General features: G+C 47.0%; 1 protein-coding gene across 3 annotated transcripts in view; it reads left to right on the top strand.

Annotated features, from left to right (window-relative positions):
* The window catches only part of LOC139766912 (uncharacterized), a 332,290-nt gene that overhangs the window by 162,838 nt on the left and 143,949 nt on the right, over positions 1-25,503 (top strand). The window lies entirely within an intron of this gene.

Here is a 25,503-nt window from a genome sequence, read left to right on the forward strand (position 1 = left end):
GCCTGCCGACCCCGACCTTCTGCGCCCGAGGTGGCCATAGTTCCTGGTGCCAGGTGACGCGTCGGGGTGAGGGATCTGGTGCTGGGGTGGCGCGCGTCCTGCTGCGAGGTGAAGAGTAGAGACAGGACTGGTCCTGACGCTGGCCTGGATCAGTGAGGGACAGATTTCGTCAGTTGTAGTTGTGCCGAGGTATACAGGCGAGGGTGGTGCTTAGCAAGCTCTCTGCCTTATACACTGCTGAGGGGCCACCTGTCTGTCTATCTGTTTCTTACGTATCGTCTTTCTTCTCGTGGGTCGTCTGCCGTTCCTTGTGGTCGGTCATACGTGTGCTGAGATCGGGTCTCATCACTGGGGTACATGGTTTTTTTCTCATTTGACGTTGCCAGATTTATGGCAACGTCTGGCTCTTTGAGGTCATTTTAACTTTTTTTTATATCTGGAATATTTTTGAGGGTCGTCTATTAACTGCCACGAGGTCATTCACCTTCTAGAATCATATTTCAGCGTAGTTGTGTGGTCGTCTGGCGAGATCGTCCACATCCTCTCCTCTCATGGAGTCGTGTATCACGTAGAGCCGCGATGATGAGCCTCTCCAAGTGTGTTCCAGATCTTCCTTGGAATTATTTAAGCTTGGAACACACACACACACACACACACACACACACACACACACACACACACACACACACACACACACACACACTTCTTCCTGAATATTATAAAAAAAAATCTAAAACAGATCCCAACTCGGAAGACATAACACCGCTATGTTGGGAGGGGTATGGGGGGGGGGGGGATAAAATGATAGCCTCTTATTCGTACGAGCATCACGTCCGCCGGCCATAGCCTTTTTATTATTCATCATTCAATTATGATATTACGGGGATGGTGGCGGGGCCCCGTTACCCAGTCTGAAGGGCAGGAGGTAGACTAGGAACAGAACACTTGGTTTGGGAGGACCGTCTGGGGGTAGCGAGGGTGTAGGTCGTCTGTTGCTTTGTTGGTCGAGGCTGGTAGGTGGTGAGGTCTCCAGCTGTGAAGATGTGTTAATGTGGTACATGACGTTGTCACGGCTCATCAGATTCATCTGATAGTCTAATGTTTACTCTCAAGGTAAATGGAACTCCGCCCACGGTAGGGTGAACCTCCTGCAGTACGGTAACACCAGCTGCAACACAGACTTTCCAGCTGCGCTAGTGGTTCAGGTGTTGTCACACCAGCTGTTCAGAATTTTACTTTGTTTCATAATGTTTCGTGATGTGCCGGTGTTGTGTGGACTGTGTTTGGCTGGGCATCTTTCCGGATTTTTTTTTTCCTGTTGTGTTGTGGTCCAGGCGCTGTTTGTTGGTTACGTCGAGTTTGTCATCTGTTGTTGAAGTCGTGTTCCAGTTGTCGCTCCTCAGGTTTTGGGTATTGTGGTCGTCTGGTTACGTCAGCAGTTGTTGAAGTTATCCTCAAGTTCCATCAAAGCTTCCTGATGGTCGGATGGGGTTCGTTTTTTTTTTTTTTTTTGACAATCGTCGATATGTGGTTTGAAAGTGTCGTTATCAAGCCATTGTGCCACGACTACTGCTATCGTCTGTTCACCACCACCCTCCTCCCCCCCTCCCTTACCTCTGGCCGTGGGAGGAGGAGAAGGGGGACCCCCCCCCCCAGGTTGTCACACACCGCAGGAGGCTTCCTTCATAGACGATCCAATCGTCTCGTTGCCACAATTAGTTGGTAAGGTTTGGGTTTCGTCTTGACTGATTGGTGTGATTAGCCAAAGATTGGCTGTTCTGTTCTTACTGGATGTTCCATTGTCAGTTTTTTTTTTTCTCTTTCTAGGATTTCCTCCTCAGGTGCCACCCGTCTTCACTTTCCTCTGCGTCATCATCATTATCATCATCATCATCATCATCATCATCATCATCATCACTGGTGTTTGTATTGGTTGTTGGAGCAGATTGTTTTTTTTTTTTTTTTTGTTAGATGAGACGGTAAAGGCAACTGAATACCCCATTCAAGGTCATCTCATTAGCACTATATATATACTTTAGCCTAATCCAGGTATCCATATATCGACCAACCCTTAGGGTAGGATGAACAGCTGGGTTGACTGTGGACCGACTTCCGCAACCCGTCATCGAACGTATGCGTCACGGTCAGCAACGGTAACAGCTACACCACTGAGGCTGGAGCCGTCGTCGAAGTGTGATGTCCAGGTGATAGGCCCTGGTGACTAGCTGGTACAGTATGGGAAGGAGGTGTACGCCTGTGGTACACCACCTCATCTTCACCTGCAACCACATCAGGCAGGGCTGGCGCGTAGTGTTGTTAGTATTACTTGTGATTACTGTGTGTGTGTGTGTGTTACGGGGAGAGAATTTTACACTCGCATTGCCCCGTCTCTTAACCTTGTATGAACACACACACACACACACACACACACACACACACACACACACACTCACACACACACACACACACACACACACACACAATAGCCTAAGCCATGTATCCATTTATCGACCAGCGCCGAGGGAAGGATGAACGGCAAGGTTACTTGTGGGCCAATTCTCGCTGCTGAGATTCGAACCCAGCTGGGGCCAAGCGTGAATTATTGTTAGCGACGCTAAGTACGACACCACGGAGACTCGTGTGTGGTGGAGGGGGGGGGTTACCACCCAAAGGACCCCCCTCTCCCCCATACCTTATCAGAGGATGCTGCCCCTCCCTGCTCCCCCCTCCCTCCCAGCCAGCGGTGGTGGCAGTATGGACCTTTAATTAGCGGTATTGATTCAGCCATGAGGGAAGGAAGCCACGTCGTGAGATGATGGGCTGCAGTGGTGATGTAGCGGAGGATGGTGGTGACTTCCTCCTCGTCACGTTGCCCCTCCCTCAAACCTCTCCCTCTCTTTCCTCCTACGTTTGCTTGCTGTGGACATTCGCTTGCATTGCATACGTTACCTACGGAGCCCTTCTCCCCCCAGGTTTCGCTAGAAGTACAAGACAGAACTTTCCCTCGTTTATAAACCATCAGGTACTGGTCATGAGGAGCCAGGGAGTGCAGGGGGGAGGGGAGTTGATTGGTCGACTCTGTTGAAGGTACTCGCCTCCACCCCAACCACACCCCATCCATGAGATCGATAAACAAGAACGATTACTAGTGACCTTTACAGTTCAACCCCTCAACCCCTTTGTCTGCGCCTGAACCATTTGTTTGCTTTTGAACCCCTTTGTTTGCACTTCAAACACCTTTTGTTTGCACGCCCACACACATTTTTCATATTCAGGCTTTATGCTCACGGCTGAAGGGGTTCGATGGCTGTTTACAGTTATTTCGTCTTCTGTGTAATGTGCTTTGCGTGCATGATGTACGTCTTGTGACTGTGCATCATCTGGTTTTGATGACTCGTCTCTCTTGAGCCGGAAATCGTGATGACGGGTTGAAGTGGGGCTGATAAACCCTTTTACAGACGAATAACCAGTTAGGAAACATGTCTGTGGCGGACGGGAGGATCACTGGGTATGTGAGGGGCGTGGGGGAGGAGGAGGAGGCTGGAGGTGGTGTGTGGACAGAGGTGACAGGAAAGGGAAAGTTGGAGGACGTCACACGTGGTTCCCTCGGGGGCACATAATTGTGACATCCGGCAGACGGGGTTCCCTCTAGGGAGACACGTACTGTCACACCCATCTCACTCGGGGGTTCTTTCTCCCCACGGTGGGAACTCTTCCCTACCTGGACAGGAGACGGGGAAGACCGGCGGCAGCAGCGGCCGCCGCCCATCAGCATCCCAGAGCGTGAAGTCGGGGACTTCCCGAGTCCATGGCTACAGTCCTTCCCCAGAAGGTTAGGGGACTCTTTTGGGCCAGCCAGAAGATATTGACCTGGAATGACCTGGATCGTAGCCGTCAGACCCATGATCCTCCACCGCACGTGCTGGAGGCAGGCCGGTGTAAAGCGATGGAGGACTACTGGGAGGGAAGAGAGATATTGCAGGGTGAGGGAGGGCAGTGGGATGGAGAGTGGAGGGTGATGTTCTAGTTACATTATCGAACCACCCACCAGAGGCACCGGTTTGGAACTCGTGCTAATTAAAGCTGTACAACCTGTTGTTGAACCTCCCGTGATGGCGATGTGTGTCTGGGCGGCCTTCGTCCCTCTGACACCGTCGCAGTTGTTCACACACACACACACACACACACACACACACACACACACACACACACACACACACACACACACACGCAGGCATGAATGCATTCGTTAAAAGCTCCGTTGAGTCTTGGGGTTTCCAGGCGTGTTGGTCTGGAGGTGCTAGTTTTTGGATGTATGGGGCCTTAGTGTTATAGCTTAATTGGGTCCATGTGTGGAACGCGTCACTTGATCGTCCGTATTAGACGCCGCCGCTAACCTTCCCTAACTGTTAACCTCGTCAGTGATCCACTTCGAAGGTCGTAACATAACCCAAGACTTGCCGTGCTGAGTCTAACCTCACTCAGGCCATTTGACCCAGTGCACCTTCGCCTCTGTCTTGTGTCTCTTTCCTCGTATTGTGGAGATGATTCCTGTGTCTGCTCCCAGCAACTGGCTGAACCCGTTGCTTGAAGGACGAACTCGCGTCTTGTTTCCTAGACGTGAGTGACGGGCACGGGGAACTGTTACCGTTCTTTTGGATGTTATCCAAATTGGAGTCTCGTACACCGCCGTGGATGAGCCGCTCACGGCTTCCCTTCTGTTGGTCTGCTTGGCCATTGGCATTTCCGAATACCTTCCTGCTATTATTATTATCATTATTATCATTATTATTATTATTATTATTATTATTATTATTATTATTAGTATTAGTAGTAGTAGTAGTAGTAGTAGTATCTTTAGTTGCCCTTAGAGCAATACTTAGTATAACTGACAAAATTTCGAATCATTTGCCATGCAGGTTGAGTAACAAAGTTTAAAAGGAGAGTTTTATCCGATTTATGACGAGTGGGATTGGGACATAGCTCCTATATAAGTGAGGAGTCCTCAGTATAAGTGAGGAGTTCAAAATATGTCGAGCGGTGGCCGTCAGTTGTGTGTATGCCCCCTCGCCCTAACGTCTGCCCCCCCAGCCGTGAAGGAGACGGCCGCCTTTTAGAGTTGAGTAGGAGTGCTTGTGGCTAGCTTGAGGTGAGGCGAGGCGGGGTAGTAAGGGAATTGGTGTGTGGCAGGATAGGGGATGAAATGGAGCGTGGTGGGGAGGTCGCCCGCTGGACGGGACTACATGATTTGATTTTTCTAAAATAGAAGTTGGGTCAACGACCTTCGTGGTGATGATTAAAGGGAACAGGACAGAGGTATTTCTCTCTCTCTCTCTCTCTCTCTCTCTCTCTCTCTCTCTCTCTCTCTCTCTCTCTCTCTCTCTCTCTCTCTCTCGACTTGACCACACACACACACACACACACACACACACACACACACACACACACACACACACACACACACACACACACACACCCTCACCCTCTAGCATGCCGGCGTCGAGTACCCCCCGGCTGGTCCGGCCCGGCCCACCGATGCTGGACCAGCGGTCCAGCAGGTCTTAACGAGAGGTCATCATGGATTATTCTAGAGGCTCTCTCACGTGGTGCTGCTGTGGTGGTGGGGGGGGGGGGGGCAGCGTGTGTGCTGGAGCCACTGACAGCTGTGTGAGGGACTTGGGGTATGCTGTGTTAGGAACTTGGGGGATTCTTATGCTTTGTTAAGAGACTTGGGGATTCTTTTGCTGTTACAGACTTGGGATGTGGGGATTCGCGAGCTGTGTTATGGACCGCAAGGGAATTATCCCGCTGTGTGAGGAATTAGGGGGAGACTCGTGTGTTATGGCAGGGTCTTTTAGAGGATTCTCACGATGTGGTTGGGACTGGAGGGGTCTCACGTGTCGTGTCGGGAGACCCAGCCGAGTCTGGGCCCCGGAGCTATGCTAATGAATCCCTGACCTTCGGGGAGGTGCTGGTGGTGGAGATGACGGTGTGGTTAAGTCGGCCAGGTGGTAGTGGTGGGCCAAGGTCCTGTCTCTACACCGTGCCTCACACACACGCCTGCCTGCGTGGCTGGACCTGATGCTGCTTACCACGACGCGCTCACGCCGCCCAGGTTTTCGTCTTCTTCAGGTCCTGTTAAAGTCCTTCCTAGGGCTATGTGCCTCATTAAAGATTTTGAGCTGCGTTTTCTAGCTCTAAACTTTCCATTTGTCTAGGTATACATAGACTAGAATCTCTTCAGATTGGGTGAGACGTGATTTCTGGTCTTGGTGGGTGTGTGTGCGCGGGGGGGAGGCGGGATTTGTAGCATTCCTCCCCACCCCGAACGGGTCGTGCTTACTCCAACCCCCCCCCCCCCCCCCAGCTACATCCACCCCGTACCCTCACACTTTACCCCCCTTCCCCCCCGCACCCAGCCACATCCATCCCCTCCCCTGAGGGTGGTCCCCCAGTGTGAGTCATGGGCGGGCGTCTGTCTGTTCAAACCCCAGACCAGACCAGACCAGACCAGGCTAGACCAGACTAGACCAGACGGATCGAGACGGCTCCCCACCCCCACCTTCCCCTGCTCGTCAGGTCTCCCTCCTCATTGATCTTCCCACATACGTACATAGACAGCTGTCGCGAATTCCCTTCTCCTGATTTTCATGATATTAATGATGATGATGATGATGATGATGATGATAATAATGTGTAGGGTGTGGAGATCCGGGCAGGTATCAGGTCCTTTATATATATATATATATATATATATAAATATATATATATATATATATATATATATATATATATATATATATATATATATATATATATATGTATATGTATATATATATATATTTGCAGTGCTTTTGAGGGTGCAAGTGGGGAAGGTATGTAGGGGGAGGGAGGAAGGTGGCGGGGAACGTACCAAAGTATTTTGTTCCGGTTAACTAACTTAAAAAAAAAAAAAAAGGCCCCCTCCCCCCCTCCCCCTCGAGTCGTGAAGCGGTACATCCGGGATGCCAGATCCCATCCCATCGCGGTGGTACTGAAACGTGTAAGGGCGTTGATTTTCTCCCTCCCACCACCCCTTACCCCCCTTCGAGTGGGACATGGCCGCATCCCGGATGTCACACGGTATCCCAGGGAATAAGAGTCTTATTAACATGATAATGAAGTCCTCCAAGGTGAGGTGAACTGTCCCACTGTGCTTGCATCTCTTACTGCCCGTGAGGTCCCCTGTGGGATCTACCCCCTGGGGTTCCATCACCCGGGGTTTTGCTTGTATGAGGAGCAGTATCCCATCCTTAGGAACGTGGGGGGGGGGGGATGTAGAGGGGCAGGGGGGGGTGGATTAGAGGACACCAAGAGGGTGAAAGGTAGGAAGGGACGAGGTGCATCAGGGATTTAAGTACTCCCAGGGGACTGTATGGTTGACCTGAGTCCCCCGGGAGACGGTAGTGGGTGACCCGGAATGATCTGGGTCCCCCTCCAGGAGACTCCGGTGACCCGGAGTGACCTAGGTCTCCTAGGTGACGGATCTAGGTCTCCTAGGAGACGGACAAGGCGGTTCCCTCATTATTGATCACCCATGGAGACGCATGCCAGGCATCGTTATTGCCAATATCATTATACTCTTGCGAAAGCGATAACCATCTGTATTGACCCTACCTGCTCCTGGATACGTCGCTCGCAGCTGTGTTGATGCTGATGTGTCCCAGTGTTGGTACAGCACTTGTTGTAGAGGCTGTATTGACTATGAACATTCTCATCATCACTGTAATACATCAGTTGCTGTGGTGATGGATGCTGTAGTTCATACATACACACAAACCTAACCAATGCCATCATTTCTGTAACGTTCCTCGTCGTCCAGGACCGAAGTTCGTAGCGAGTGTGTGAGCAGGTAGGTGTTCCGTCCTGAGATGGGATCCAGCTCACTCGGTATTGATTGGCACCGGACCAGACCTCCCGTCTCCTCCACCGTCTCGCACACCCCGTCTCCCGAAGTCTCCAGCGTGTCGTGGGGGGAGGGGTGGGGGATGGCAACTCGTCTCTTGAACGACCACTGGAGGTGAAGTTGGGGCCGAGATTTTGGTGTAAGAGACGTTGTCGGTCGACTGATTTTGTGTGTGAGAGAGATGGTAGGATGATGTATGGTAGGACTATGATGGGTTTTGTAAAGTGTTTCGTCGTGTTGGTAAGGCGTTAACACTGTGAGGGAACTGGAGAGAGAGAGAGAGAGAGAGAGAGAGAGAGAGAGAGAGAGAGAGAGAGAGAGAGAGAGGTCTTAAACGTTGAGTGAGGGCGGCGGGTCGTTAATATGATTGCATCATGTGGGAGCACGTGGGCAAGGGAGTGGCCATGGGGAGGGAGGGGTTCTACGCTCGGACGGGGAATTAGGAAGGGCAGTGTGGAATGGGTTAGAAATAATAAGTGGACATCTACCCCGTCCCCTCCCCTCCCTCTTATCCTTCACCCTCCATCTGCAGTGAGGGTGTGGGTGTGGTTGTGGGTGTGGGTGAGGGTGAGGGGATGAAGATTCGTCGTTCTTAAGGACAACTCAAAATGCAACTTGAGAACATATCTTTATATATGATTTTATCAAGGATCTCTTAATGTGAGACAGAAGCACTAGAGCACCTTGAAACTTCATCAAAAAACAATGTACATATTTTTGCAAAACGTGTATGATACAGAGTGTGTGTATGATTAACATTTACGAATGTTTTATAATTCTCATATTAATAAAGAAAACTTTTTTTTCGCAATGATCTCGTCATCCGTAACGCACAGGTAACCGTCTGTGTCTTAAGTCGTACGTTTGGAGTTCACCTCCTCTCCCCCTGCAACGTCTCCGTCAGGAGTTCTCACTGGAGCAGTGAATCGTTTTCGGAAGGTTCCATTGGCCCGGATTAGATCTGCGCATGCGTGCTGTGATTACCTTATGGCGAGGAATCGATTTGGTTACGTTACGTATGTGGTAAGGCAGGTGAGGTTAGGTTTTGGTCATTACGTCGTTGTGATTCACAAAATTGCTCAACCCTCAGAAGTCTACTCATGCGCAGAGCTGGTGTGATGACGTCGTGTGTGGGTGACGCCCGGCACTGTGACCCTGATCTGAGCTGCACTTAAGAACTAACACTACACAATCTGACATTGTAAACTTTGTCTTATATTCCGTATATATACGATGTATTATATACCGTTTATATGCGATATATCATATACTGTATATATACGATGTATAATACACCGTTTATCGGTGATTTTGGGAGAGGGAGTGGAGTGGGAGAGGCGAAGTCTTAAACGTTGCGTGCGTGCGGTCTGGCGGGTTGGTCGGTGATTGCATCATGGTGGAACACGTGGGAGGGTTGGTGGCCTTTTAGGCAGGAAGGTGCGGCGGAGAGAGTGTGGGGAGAGGAGTGTCTGGGGAGAGTTTGGTGGAGGGTTTGGGGGAGAGGGGGAGGGGGTCAGGAGAGGGACATGCACGGACATGATGCGTGTGACACAGAAACACACCAGCTTCCGGGCCAGCCCTCGCCTTACAGGACCCCAACACGACCACACAGACGCCCGGGCCTGGATATGCATGTAGAGGAGGTTGTTGGTATGACCTCGTGAAACCTGGGTGAACTTTATGACCAGGTCAAGGAAGATGCAAGAACTAGTGGGGTCTGGTCGAGCCCTACGTGGCGTCTGCTTCAACGTGACTTCTACGCGAGTAACCACAGGGAACACACGCCCCCGTTTCTATACCGTTTCATCGGAGCCTTTGACTGTGAGGGAGGAAGGGTTCAAGGGTGGGTGGGTAAACACCCCAGGAAATGCCCTACATGACCATGCGCGCCGGTGGGTCGGTATATACGCCGGCCACGTGAAGGGAACTCCAGAGCGGAGAGAAAAGCGTCGGCGGCCGCGTACTACAACAGTCTCCAGCCCGGCTCTTCTTCTAGAACCTTCCAGGAACGTCTTTTGCTCCGCCTTCGTACCATTTTTTTCCCCTGCTGTCGCTAAGGGCGTTTTCTGTGTTATCTGGTGAAGGTATCTGCTGCGTTGGCTGTTCTACATACCAGTGTCTCAAGTCTGTTCCTCAGAGTTCCTGGCATATTTCTGTGAACGTCGATGTTCACCTTTTTTTTGTCACAAGCCGGTTTGTGTTCAGTGGCTGTTCTCTTCTTTTTTATTAGCACGTATCATTTGTACATTTCTTTTGTTCATTTCCATCTCTGTTCTTTAGATTTATCATGTATTTCATGTTTTTTTTGTCCTGTGTTATTTCAATTTTTTGTCACATTTCGTTTGTTCATTCTTTAATCTGTTCTTCGTATGCCTCGTGTTTTTCGTGGTTATGGCCTCTGGTCTTCATATTTGCCGCTAACATATTCTCTGCTTTCTTTCTTCGTTCTCTTCGTTTTCTTTCGCATTGCCTGTTTTGGTGTTTGGTTCGTCTGATTTGGTTTGTCCCATTCATTTATTGTGTGTTCTTCATATTTCTCTCGCATTCCCTGCGTGTATTATTTCTTCTTCATAATTGTCAGTTACGAGCATTTTTCACTGTGTTCTGTGCTACAGATGTTTCATACGTCTTCTAGATGTTCCTCACACTATGTGGCCAAGTTTTGTTCTTACATGTTTCTCTCACTCACACTGAAGATGGATATAATGCACCCTGAGAGTTCTTAATCTTATCGCCCCTCTCCAGTCTAAAAGGTCTGGTGGTCTTATTTCTGCCACCTACCCGTCACGTGTGGTGTTCTAGATGGTTCTGTCACCCACGAGTCGCCTCGCGTGCAGAGAGAGAGAGAGAGAGAGAGAGAGAGAGAGAGAGAGAGAGAGAGAGAGCGTCAGTGAAAAGGATTAGAGGAGAAAGTGGATGAAGGTCAAGGAGAATGAGAGAGAGAGAGAGAGAGAGAGAGAGAGAGAGAGAGAGAGAGAGAGAGAGAGAGAGAGAGGCGGGCCGCCCCACTCGTTCCCTTCGCTCACGGAAAATTCCATTGTCGCTTGGCGGTGGTGCTTGGAGGGCGACCCGGACGAGGTGGGTCTGTTAGGGATGGTTGAGGGAGAGGAGAGGGAAGCGGGGTTCTTTTCAGATGTTAGGGGACTTGAGAGAGGGGGTGTTATCTGGCTCTGAGTAGGGGGGAGAAAAATGTTGGCTCCCCGTGCCGTGTTGTTACCATATGTGTGTGTGTGTGTGTGTGTGTGATGCCGTAATGCGCATCATGCCCTTTTCTGATAAAGTTCCAGGGAATGATTAAGGACGTGATAACTAGTAATTCACTCTGTGATATTGGCGTGAAAACGTTTTTCTTTGTACTATTGCTTGCGTTTCCGCTCACACACACACACACACACACACACACACACACACACACACACACACACACACACACACACACACACACACACAGCTAGCTAAGGCAGTGGTGTGTGTGTATATACATGTATGAAGGAAGACATATATGCAAGGTTAAGAGACGGGAGCAACACGAGTGTAAAACATTCCTTCCCATGTGGTAACCACACAAATTATGATCTCACGCGCGTGTATGTCACACTTAGAGTGACTCCATCAAAGCCTGTCGTTACCGCTGTGATCCTGCTTCGTACTTATCAAAAGATGTATTAACTTCCAGGTATTTTTTGACCATAAGGTAGATCGCAAGTTTACAAAGAAATTTATTTTATATTCGTGTATTTTTCAACTGCACCGAATTCATATATATACGGCTAGAGAGAGAGAGAGAGAGAGAGAGAGAGAGAGAGAGAGAGAGAGAGAGAGAGAGAGAGAGAGCATTTCCTATATATATATATATATATATATATATATATATATATATATATATATATATATATATATATTACAGCATAACAATTGTACGTAAATACGTCAGACTAACACGGTATCAAAATGGATTTATAAATACGGTACGAAAAGATGTTAATAAGTTATCATTGGATTTCATTATCTCAGCGTACGACCGTAATAAGATCAGGAAAATTTGTAGATAAGACGTGGCAGGAGGACTCAGTGTGCTGGGGAGCGTGGCTGTGCCAGCGAAGGTGCAGGTGATAACGTTCGTTCTGTCTCATGAAAACAACACGAAGTTTAAACTTTCATGTCGACGCTCTGTTGTCAGATTTATTTTTTTTCTCCTATTTGGCGTGGTAGTGTGGTGACTGCCATGATAAAGACTTGCGCAAACATTTTTTTGAACGTATATTACGCTTTGAACTAAATGAAACACAGGCAGAGGGTTATCTGCCAAAATTGTTCAGGGAAGATGCCAGAATTTCCACTTTTCACTAAGTACCGTCGGATTGTGAATTACGTTATGTCTGAGATCCCTTCGCTCACGGTTAACAAATGGAATATAAGTATATGATGTTAAAGAATATATATATATATCATGTACTTCCTTCCATCTTAAAATCGAAGAGGTAATGTCTTTAGAAGCTATGTTGCTGTTCAGGTCGCCAGAGCCTCCCTCGAGTATGTCGCTGTTCAAATATCTCTCTCTAACACGAAGACTAATATCAGCGCGATGAGGTGGTGATGGTTGTGTGAAGTGCCCTCGACGGCCGTTCTCGGGAACCATCCCGGTGTGAGAAGGACTGCCTTGTGGACCAGGACCCAGGTGGTTTGGATAGAGACTAAGTCGTCATATTGAGTGCTTGCCTTAGAGCTCATAAATTGTAAACTTAGTCCCAGAATGAGCGAACTCTCTCTCTCTCTCTCTCTCTCTCTCTCTCTCTCTCTCTCTCTCTCTGATTAATAGAGGTAAGGCCAGGTAGCAGAAGCAGGTCCTTGCGTCATATCACCGAAGTCCTTAAAAATAATGACACAATCTTGGGCTCAGGTTGATAATGAAGAGTGTCAACCTTACGAGAGGTACTGGACTCAGAACGACACACCCATTCCTGTCTTCCATGAACAGACGATATCATTAATGCATTGGACATTCTTGAAGGACACCAACACGAACGAAGAATAGTGACACCGACCGCGGAATATTAAGCAAATAAACAAATGTATGCCCAATCGGGAGAGTTAGAAACGTATTTCAATTTTTGATTTTAATTATACTTTTATAGTTTCCCAGTGGATTAAAGATATATTCTTACGTATTTTCACATACAAATCTTATACATTTTATGTGATGTTATGAAAATATTGAGTTATATGACTGTACGTTGAGAATGTTGACACATACATACGTATAGGAGGGAAGTCGACGCGATGCTACTTTCCGTTTGACTACGGCGTCCTTCGTCCACTCAGATGAGCTGGACTTCCTCAAGTGTCCATGCTCCCGACAAGGGCAGAGTGCCTTTGTCTTCATAATGTGTCCGATGGATGACGTCCACGTACAGATTGGTTATGTATGTATGTATGGTTAGCAGGCAGTAGGGGATGTGCAGGTGGCGAAGTACGAGCGGGTTCGGTATATCGGCTACCCTCGCTGGGTTACGACAGACTCTTAGGAGTCTTACGTCTAATGCCTCCCCCTCCCCCTGCCGTCTCCCCTACCCTCCCCTGTCGTGCCCTGTGGCCAGGAAGTGACAGGTCTGGCTCGCGGTGGTGGTGGTGACTGCTGGAGTGTGTGTGTGTGTGTGTGTGTGTGTGTGTGTGTGTGTGTGTGTGTGTGTGTGTGTGTTACCCAAGAAGGTAGGGAGCCAAGGTGAGGTGAGACGGTATCGATGCTCGAGTTTCCCTCTCAATGCTGGTGACATTTTCGACGCCTGCGACCCTCTCTGTTCAGTGTAGACTTGCTGAACTGCCATTGAAAGTTTCCCTCGTGGCGAAACAGCGCGAAGATGGTTAAAACTGTTTGTGTGGTAGACAAACTCGTTCGTTATCTTAAGAGTTAATTTCGTGCAAGTATGAGGTAGGTATTCTTGGCCACCTGGGAATCCTAGATGTGGGTGTAACGGTGTGAGCAAGTGGTGGCCTCTGTAGCCGTGGGCGCGTCCAGTAAGACTGAGGTGTGCCACTCCAGTTGGATGTGTGAGGTGCGTCTGCGTCTCTGCCATTGAACTGCGTTGGCTTGGGGTGGTCCTAGCTAACCTGACGCGTAAATCTAGCAACACTTATTTTACACACACACACACACACACACACACACATATATATATATATATATATATATATATATATATATATATATATATATATATATATATATATATATATATATATATATATAATTTCCTAGAGATGAATCACATAATCCAGATATAAACATTTGAGATTTTTTTTTAATTTGTTTAGGAAATTAGGACACAATCTTATCTGTCAGTATTTTTTTTTTACCTTGTGCATCATTTCCTGTTATCGTCTTGCATTTTATATTACTGGTAATGATAAACTAAGATATATAATTCATCAACTCCCTGTCCCCATGGATGATGTTGCAGCGACAGCCAGTATGAAAGACCTTATGTTTCCCTAAAATGTGTAAAAGATTTTCCCCATAAACAAGTGGCTGGAATTATTTGTTTAGAGATTGAAGGGAGGGACTGTTTACGTAGAAGTGGGAGGAATCGTATTTTATAGAAGTGTAGATGTGGGAAGAATTAGTTATGCATAAGTAGGAGGAATTTTTGTAGAGTTTATATGGGTTGTTTACACAAGTGAAAGGAATTATTTCTATAGAAGTAGATGAAATTATTGATGCATTTTTTTCATATTGAAATGGGCGGCATTGTTTATACCGAAGTGAGCGGGATTATTTTTGTATGTGCTGAAGTGGGTGGGATTAATCATATGACAGGTACAGGGTTGAAGGAAGTGTGCACGTGAGAGTTGAATGAACGAAGTCTTCAGTACGATGGTGAGGCTTGAAGGAAGTCTGAGCTTGTTGATCAGCCAGAAGGATGGGGAGGAAGGCTGCTGGAGGCAGACCAAAGTCTGATTTTAACAAAAGTACCTTAGGGCATCGGGAGAGTCCCAGTGTCGGGGGGTCACCTCCCCTGGTGACCTCTTGACACAGCTCTGTCTGACCTCCCGGGTCACAAGCCACGCTCTTCCCAGGCGGACAGGAAGTTCGGTCTAATCTCTTAACCCCTTGCTGACTCTCTCTGACCTGAGGTGGCGTGGGTCAAGGCAGGGTCACCGAACCACTCAGGTGGGCGAATTCCAGTGATGTATCGTGTGGTGTGGCCCCTGAGTAACACTCCTTTATTTTTTTTTTTTTTTTTTTTGCTTTGAGTCGTAACGAGGGCCCGGTGGGTCCCTGTGCTCACTGGGGCCCACTTGACACCCTCCAAAGTTATAGTACCCATTAAAGTGCTATACTCGCCTACACCTATCATTTCTTTTATCTGTGTATGTAGTATCGAGAAGTAGAGATTCCAAGATTGGAATTATTCCGATGACCGCGTTGTGCACGACGCTGCAACCCTTAGGTTGTTAGAAAGGCCAGGTCTACAGATACCCCGAGGGTCGTACCGTCATGCTCCGGGGATTAATTAATTAAGAGCCCAACTTTACCGGACATTTGACAGCCACCCGGCTTGCTCCCCGAAATAATACCGCCTGTCTCGTCCCGTTTTCTGTTCGGTGGACAGTTTTGCCAGACCATTATTAGTGCGGTGGGTTGTGTACGATCGGCTCATTAATATTAAGAACCTACCGTTCCGGGATCTCTCGTTGCGCCAGTGTTTTGCTGATTAACTTCTCGGTCCCAGTCATGTCCATGAACATTCCTCACCTTCTGTAGCATTTTGTACTGAATACATAAACTCATTCAGCTCCTGCTGTACCTTTCTGTACTGAATACATAAACTTTGCCTCAGCCTCTGTACCGTTTTGTATTGAAGTCATGTTGCTCCTTCAGTCTCTGTACCTCTTTATACTGAATAGATGTACATCTTTCAGTTTCTGTACAGTTTTGTGTTATATGTACAAACTAATAAAAAAAAATCTTGGCAATTTTTGAGTGAAACAATATGACACCACGGACGAAGGACATGGAGAATTGTCCATCGGTCTGGCATTTTTGTTGGTAGCATTGACATTCTTTCATGATGAGTGATGTATTGATTGCAAGGGACGTTTCCTGTCATTTGCCATAATATTTCACTGATTTCATATTTCAGAGGAAATAATTATAAAGTGAGGCTGCTATATTTATCCGGAAGTTTGTCTCAGTCACGGTTACCAACGCTACCGAGAGAACCACTCGTATTGATCATTACGAAATTCATCGGACCCATCTGAGCAGATACTTTTTTTTTTTTTTGCCATGTGAACGTGACTTGGCTTGTGCACCGTTCAATTGTAAACGTTATTCAGCTTGTGTACCGTTCTGTATTGAGTACCTGTACCTTACCCTGCGCCGCTCGTTCAGTTTGATCATTGATCAAAGTGTTACAGATTTTTTTTTGTAGACACACGACGACATTTTGCTTGTCCGTTTCTTCCTCGTTTTATGTCACCTTAGACTCGTTACGTTACCGCACCTGTGTTGATGATGTTCCTTCAAGTTACGACTTGAAAGCTGAAGGGAAATTTCATGGATGTTTTGGTCTTCTGTGTATGTGCACGTCTGGCAGTGTAGACGACAGCCCATCTACTCTGCTCCTGGCTACTTGTTGTCTGGTTAGAACTCTCGTACAGGGTTCTTGTGTGTGTGTGTGTGTGTGTGTGTGTGTGTGTGTGTGTGTGTGTGTGTGTATTTTCTATAGATTTAGAAAAATGTCTAAGTGTAGTGTTGGTAGAGTGGCAACCATACATGGCATACATCACTCGCTGATTTCTGGAAGACGTTGCCAACGGGAAGTCGTGTCACGGGCCAGGAATTCGCGACCTCACAGGAAATCATTGACGCACTCTATGCTCTATAGTTTGCCTCCACCTACACACCTTAGCCATGTACCCTTCATCCCACACTAATCACTGATGTGCTTTGATCCTGGAATATTTCGGGAAATGAATATTAAAAGATTCGTAGGAAATTAATAACTCACCTTTGCAGAGACTCGCCTCAGAGATCGAGTATGTAACGTTGTAGAGTGAACGATGTGGTGTGCTGCTCAGGTCGAGACGTACCACATTTGTTGAAGCCCATGAGCTCGGCGATGTGATCCTTGAGCCCAGTTGATGCACGGATTGCGCGACCCTTGAGCACGACAATGCGACCTTCGAGCGCAACGCTGCTGTTCGACCCTTAAGCGACTGCGGTGGAACCCTTGAGCACGACGAAACGACACTTTGGTTTGGTTGCCTGATCCATGACCAGTACAGAGGAATACAGGGGGACTGAAATAACAGCAAACCATTGGGTCCTGACGAGGCTGTTGGTGGTCAGAAACTCGTAGATTAGTATGGTAGGAGTAGGATGGCTTATAGATGACCGTAGTTGGTAAAGGTAAAGGCAAAGACTAGGCCATTTTACTTGCGCCGTACCGACGTGCTTTTGGGTCATTCTGGTGTGCTCAAGGATCGTTCTCGTGTGCTCATGGGTCGTACCATCATGCTCACACGGGAGGATAATTTAGTGTATACAAAACTCCCTCATCACCCGAGGCCAGTTCGTTTAGACTGTGTAAACTGTCAGTTATCGACGTACATTGTGTAAACTGCTGGCGGGGAGGGCACTTGTGTACACCATCTGGTGTTCAGAGTTCTCTATGACCTGGATGACTCATCTCAAGCCCATGCAGATGGTTTCTCTCCATCCCTCATACATCATAGAGGAGGCCTTCTTCCTCTTCTCCTCCCGCACGGCCAGAAAGCGTGCTCAGGCCGCACCACCAGGCGACCGACCGTACCATCCGTGTACTTATGTATATTATCCCTGGGGATACGGGAGAAAAAATACTTCCCACGTATTCCCTGCGTGTCGTAGAAGGTGACTAAAAGGGAAGGGAGCGGAGGGCTGGAAATCCTCCCCTCGTTTTTAGTTTTCCTAAAGAAGGAGCAGAGGAGGGGGCCAAGTGAGGATATTCCCTCAAAGGCTCAGTCCTCAGTTCTTAACGCTACCTTGCTAATGCGAGAAATGGCGAATAGTATATATATATATATATATATATATATATATATATATATATATATATATATATATATATATATATATATATATATATTGTTTTGTTTTGTTTAGCGGGGGGGGGGGAGCTGCTTGAGTTGTGTTTGTGGTTCGATGTCCGGGATTGAGTTGCGTCACCTTGTGAAGAAGGGATGTGTACAGTGTGTCTCATTATGTGGGGTCAGCTACCGTACATATAACCAGGCCTGTGTGACCGTTCATTCAAAGTCTGCTGACCTTTGATGCCAGCATCCGGGACCCATAAGGGGTCACTGTGACCTCTGTTTCACTGTCACCGTCGGTCTGATATTAGTTAAAGCCTCTGGGAGGGAAAACATCATCTTTCTAAACAGGAGATATCACAGGGTGTGAGAGGCGGAGGTTCGACTCCCCAACTGCATAAGACCCGTCATGAATCATCTATATCACCCGAGGTATTCACCTGCGAAGCCTTCGGTCAGCTGTGGAGGGCTGGGAGCGCCGGGCCAAATCTGACCTAAAAAAGAGATCTTCTGCTGAGAAAGTGTTAAAGGAGAGAAGGTCACCCTTGACTCAAGGAGATGGGATGGAGTGGGGCTCTATCGCCGTCCTGGGGATAGGAAATAAAAGGCGTTAATGCACGGTAGATAGGTTAATTATGCGGGTGATGCGTTGAGAGGGTCAGTAGAGAGAGAGAGAGAGAGAGAGAGAGAGAGAGAGAGAGAGGTACATGGGTTCAGGATGGGAGAGCTGTGGGGAGTGTGGTGGGGGCTGGGAAGCCAAGGTTTATGTTGGCAGCTTTAGGATATCGACCAGAGGCAACGGGTACGTCACCTTTAATATGTGTGTGTGTGTGTGTGTGTGTGTGTGTGTGTGTGTGTGTGTGGACATACACTGATGGTGTTGCTGCTGTCCTTCCTCTCACCCTTACTCCCATGTTGGTGTTGTTGTCCTCCCGTGTTGGTGGTGTTACTCCTCTCCCTCCCTCCCGTGTTGGTGCTGCCTTTCCTCCATCCTTCCCCTCCCTCCCGTGTTGGTGCTGCTGCCCTCACTAACATGTTAAGTGTCGGTGCTACTGCCCTTCCTCCCTCCCTCCCTCTGTCTCCTTCCCATGGTAGTGTTGGTGGTGTCCTCCCTCCCATGTTGGTGTCGTAATACTTGACGTGGGTAATTAGTATCATCAGGCTCATTAATGTTGATTAATTATTTGTTTTTTTTTTGCTTACTGTTTATCACTAGGCTAATGTTTGTGGATTTCAAATAGTGGGTAATATATTGTTTGCCAGGCTACCGCTCCTGGTGTGATTACCGGTTGATTATTATTATGCTCTTATATGTTAGCTAGGTTACTCTTTTTGGAGTAATTACTGGTTAATATACTCCATTACTGGCAGCCAGCCTGACGTTTGCGAATGATTATAGTTGATGTGTGTGCCCTGGTTATCAGCGACTGGTTTGATAAACGATGGGGGGGAGGGGGAACATCCGGGTCTCGCTGGTTCATTGGATACTGCCAGTCAATTGGGAGGCGTTGTATATAATGCATTGTACACTACAGGACTCCGCCGTGGCGTAGGGTCGCGCGCGCGCGCGCGCGCGCGTGTGTGTGTGTGTGTGTGTGTGTGTGCCAGGACGTAGTGGTGATGAGGGCCAGGTGTGATGGGAGCCGGAGGTCCTGTAAATGTAGATGCCCAACACGGACCCCACCCCACCCCTTGTCCGGCAGCCAGCCGTGTCCTTATAACTTGTGTTGTTGATGTGCTTTGTGTGTGTGTGTGTGTGTGTGTGTGTGTCTGTGTGTGTGTGTGTGTGTATTGTGGTGCCGAGTCTCCAGCTGGACGTGGGAAGGACGCATAACAGGAGACCTGATGGTCCTTGACGAGGTCTATCCCAATTAGAGAAACAGCATAGTAAAGAAGAATGCCCCTGCTCACCCGCACACCCAGCACTCCCTGTTCACATGCCGCAGGGGGTGAGGGAAGGGGGGGATGTGAGAAGAAACAGCAGAGGTGGTGCTGGGAAGTGTCTTATGCAAGGCTAAGTAAACACAGACCGAACGGTGATCCCGTAATTTGATTTCGTTTTTCATTAACTGACTTTTGACTTGTAATTGAAACTCTTCATGTCCATATTTATCTTTCTTGTTCGCTATTATTCATGCATTTTTAAGACCTAGCTGGTCATGGTGGCGACAGTGTTGTGGACGTTGGCATGTGTAATCTTAAGGTTTTATTTAGTGTCTTGATTACATGTTTATGATGATTCCGTGTTATCATGACTTCTTGATAATTAAAGGCTGAATTCATCGTGTCTTGGCCGTTGGCTGTGTGCGTTGGTATGGCCCACAGGAATGTGTCTTGACTATTTTGGAATAAAAAGGTTTTGTATAAAGCTTTGTTTTTGATATATATATATATATATATATATATATATATATATATATATTTTTTTTTTTTTTTTTTTTTTAATACTTTGTCGCTGTCTCCCGCGTTTGCGAGGTAGCGCAAGGAAACAGACGAAAGAAATGGCCCCCCCCCCCCATACACATGTACATACACACGTCCACACACGCAAATATACATACCTACACAGCTTTCCATGGTTTACCCCAGACGCTTCACATGCCTTGATTCACTCCACTGACAGCACGTCAACCCCTGTATACCACATCGCTCCAATTCACTCTATTCCTTGCCCTCCTTTCACCCTCCTGCATGTTCAGGCCCCGATCACACAAAATCTTTTTCACTCCATCTTTCCACCTCCAATTTGGTCTCCCTCTTCTCCTCGTTCCCTCCACCTCCGACACATATATCCTCTTGGTCAATCTTTCCTCACTCATTCTCTCCATGTGCCCAAACCATTTCAAAACACCCTCTTCTGCTCTCTCAACCACGCTCTTTTTATTTCCACACATCTCTCTTACCCTTACGTTCCTTACTCGATCAAATCACCTCACACCACACATTGTCCTCAAACATCTCATTTCCAGCACATCCATCCTCCTGCGCACAACTCTATCCATAGCCCACGCCTCGCAACCATACAACATTGTTGGAACCACTATTCCTTCAAACATACCCATTTTTGCTTTCCGAGATAATGTTCTCGACTTCCACACATTTTTCAAGGCTCCCAAAATTTTCGCCCCCTCCCCCACCCTATGATCCACTTCCGCTTCCATGGTTCCATCCGCTGACAGATCCACTCCCAGATATCTAAAACACTTCACTTCCTCCAGTTTTTCTCCATTCAAACTCACCTCCCAATTGACTTGACCCTCAACCCTACTGTACCTAATAACCTTGCTCTTATTCACATTTACTCTTAACTTTCTTCTTCCACACACTTTACCAAACTCAGTCACCAGCTTCTGCAGTTTCTCACATGAATCAGCCACCAGCGCTGTATCATCAGCGAACAACAACTGACTCACTTCCCAAGCTCTCTCATCCCCAACAGACTTCATACTTGCCCCTCTTTCCAGGACTCTTGCATTTACCTCCCTAACAACCCCATCCATAAACAAATTAAACAACCATGGAGACATCACACACCCCTGCCGCAAACCTACATTCACTGAGAACCAATCACTTTCCTCTCTTCCTACACGTACACATGCCTTACATCCTCGATAAAAACTTTTCACTGCTTCTGACAACTTGCCTCCCACACCATATATTCTTAATACCTTCCACAGAGCATCTCTATCAACTCTATCATATGCCTTCTCCAGATCCATAAATGCTACATACAAATCCATTTGCTTTTCTAAGTATTTCTCACATACATTCTTCAAAGCAAACACCTGATGCACACATCCTCTACCACTTCTGAAACCGCACTGCTCTTCCCCAATCTGATGCTCTGTACATGCCTTCACCCTCTCAATGTTATGCTGTTATGATATTAGTGACTGGTTGTGTGATGAAGTTTACTGACCACATGCTGCTACATATGTAGCTCTCGACTCATACACATGCACACACAATGTTCTAGAGGTAGGGGGCCCCTCGAATGTAAAGCTGCCTCCCCGTACAGTACAAATGGATAATTACTGGTTATTATTTTTCCACATTGTTACTCCACCGTTGGACTGTATTGTGGAGCGTTGTATTCTCCCGAATTACTATTGTATATGTACGCAGATCGTTAGTGCCCAGTCACTGGAATTGATTTTAAAACCACCATATCAGGTTTGTTGTCATGCCAGCAGCGGTGCTGTGAGGCCTTGAAGTGTTTTAGCTCCTCATTGGCACTTGACGACGAAGGAAAAATAGTCAGTTAAAAGGTGTTTCTGGAAGGGAGTGTTGTAATTCTAGTGACACACTTTAGGTACATCAGCGATTATCGAGTGTCGTACTAAGCAAGGTTACTGTCGTTACAGTGGGCCAGCTGTAGTGGTCGCTTCTCTGTGGTGTGTCAAAGGTCACGGCTGGGTCAGGTCAGGTCAGGTCTCTTGTAGGGCTCATGGGCAAGCGGATGGGTCTTTCTGCGATATGATGAAGTCTGACCATGCTTTCAACCACTCTCACTGGTAAGTCATTGCGTGTGTTCACAGTCGTGCTGAACAAAAATTACTTCGGCTCGTTCGAGGTAAAACTTTTGCCCACGATGTAGCTCGTCAGGTGGAGATGATCGTAGCCTTCAATGAATTTGAGGAATTGTATTAAATCACCTCTTAACTTTCTCTCTCTTTAAGCCAGGTTTAATTTGTTGAGTCGGTTTTCATAGGATTTGACGAAACGATTTAGATCTGTTACAATATGTTTTACACGTTTAAACCTAGTGATAGAAGAGGAATCACGTGTGTGGACAACACGACTGTACGAACCCAGGGTGTGATGCCCTGGCTGTCTACGAGGTCGTACCTAAGGGTCGTATCGTTGCTCTCAAGGTCCGCACCACCTTACCCATGGGTCGTATGGTCGTGCTGAAGAGTCGCACCGTCATGTTAGAGAGGCTGTGTTTGGCATTATTGTAGAACAAGCTAGGTACGTGATGGCCACTTTTCCAGAATCATTGTCATCCCTTAATTGTACTTCCTTCTCGACTACTGTATTTTTCCGGACGTATTTCCAGTGGCGCAGGATTGCGTCCGTGTCGTCGGGAGGCAACGATTAATCTCACTGGATAAGGAAGTGTTGTAACTGCCTGTTGTAAGAGTGTGTTGTTACCACTAGAATGCACCTTTAGCCTGAGCTAATGCCATGGGTCAGAGGTCAGGTGCATGAGGTTGAAGGTGCGTTTTCATCAATAGTGTGTGTGTGTGTGTGTGTGTGTGTGTGTGTGTCATTGGCCTGAGCTAGTGCTGGAGGTCAAAGGTTACGAGGTTAAAATGTATTGCCTGATACCATTTTCCTTACCTGTCTCCTCATGTCTTTGATGTCCGTATTCTCTCTCCTTCCTTCCCTGCCTCCTTTTTCCCCTCCCCTCACCGCCTGAAGTACACCTCCTGCCTCACTCACCCCTGAGGTCCCCAGGATCGTGCCTGACCCACTGCATTGACACGTTCCTCACTCAGCATCTTCCATTGATCCACAACAGTAAACCAGTCGATATACTTTACATCTTCTCCAACACGTTTCATGGTGCGTCCTTCAGTTCTCTGTCTCTGTTTTCTAAGAACTGTTCACTGTTGACATTCAGATTTGGAAACGAGTCAACTTAAGGCTAGTAGCCTTTCCCTATAACTCATCTCTCCTAATTCTGGCTCCTATGTTGACCTCTTCTGGACCTTCTCCATTTGCTCGTGGATCTACAGTGTCTTCCATTTCGGTAACAGTTTTTAACTTATTCATTCATTTCCTGTCATATCTAAATCATTAAGTTTCTCCCATATCTTTCCATGTTTCTTATCCCAACCATTATTTATTATATCCTTATTAGCTCCCTCTTTCCTTCAAAATGTCCTAAAACTTTCTTTGCACCATCCTCCTTGTATTCCTTTTCTCGTCCCTTGCATGTCCCATACTTGTCAGATGGTGGCTTGTTGCTCTGTTTGCCTCTGGGGTCCCCTAATCCCGAATTCTCGTGATTTTTGATAATCATTTTTGAACCATGAATCTCCTTACTTTCCTTTTGACCTTCCATCTCTCTTTGCAGCTGAAGATACCCATGTTGTAAACGTCGTCAATATATATATATATATATATATATATATATATATATATATATATATATATATATATATATATATATATATATATATATATATTCCTATGAGTCCACGGGGAAAATGAAACACGAAAAGTTCCCAAGTGCTTTTTCGTGTAATAATCACATCATCAGGGGAGACACAAGAGAGAAATATAACAGTCAGTTGATATACATCGAAGAGACGAAGCTAGGACGCCATTTATATATATATATATATATATATATATATTTTTTTTTTTTTTTTTTTTTTTTTATACTTTGTCGCTGTCTCCCGCGTTTGCGAGGTAGCGGAAGGAAACAGACGAAAGAAATGGCCCAACCCCCCCCCCCCATACACATGTACATACACACGTCCACACACACAAATATACATACCTACACAGCTTTCCATGGTTTACCCCGGACGCTTCACATGCCTTGATTCAATCCACTGACAGCACGTCAACCCCTGTATACCACATCGCTCCAATTCACTCTATTCCTTGCCCTCCTTTCACCCTCCTGCATGTTCAGGCCCCGATCACACAAAATCTTTTTCACTCCATCTTTCCACCTCCAATTTGGTCTCCCTCTTCTCCTCGTTCCCTCCACCTCCGACACATATATCCTCTTGGTCAATCTTTCCTCACTCATTCTCTCCATGTGCCCAAACCATTTTAAAACACCCTCTTCTGCTCTCTCAACCACGCTCTTTTTATTTCCACACATCTCTCTTACCCTTACGTTACTTACTCGATCAAACCACCTCACACCACACATTGTCCTCAAACATCTCATTTCCAGCACATCCATCCTCCTGCGCACAACTCTATCCATAGCCCACGCCTCGCAACCATACAACATTGTTGGAACTACTATTCCTTCAAACATACCCATTTTTGCTTTCCGGGATAATGTTCTCGACTTCCACACATTTTTCAAGGCTCCCAAAATTTTCGCCCCCTCCCCCACCCTATGATCCACTTCCGCTTCCATGGTTCCATCCGCTGACAGATCCACTCCCAGATATCTAAAACACTTCACTTCCTCCAGTTTTTCACCATTCAAACTCACCTCCCAATTGACTTGACCCTCAACCCTACTGTACCTAATAACCTTGCTCTTATTCACATTTACTCTTAACTTTCTTCTTCCACACACTTTACCAAACTCCGTCACCAGCTTCTGCAGTTTCTCACATGAATCCGCCACCAGCGCTGTATCATCAGCGAACAACAACTGACTCACTTCCCAAGCTCTCTCATCCCCAACAGACTTCATACTTGCCCCTCTTTCCAAGACTCTTGCATTTACCTCCCTAACAACCCCATCCATAAACAAATTAAACAACCATGGAGACATCACACAC

This window comes from Panulirus ornatus, chromosome 58, assembly GCF_036320965.1.
Source record: "Panulirus ornatus isolate Po-2019 chromosome 58, ASM3632096v1, whole genome shotgun sequence".
Taxonomy (NCBI): Eukaryota; Metazoa; Arthropoda; class Malacostraca; order Decapoda; family Palinuridae; genus Panulirus; species Panulirus ornatus.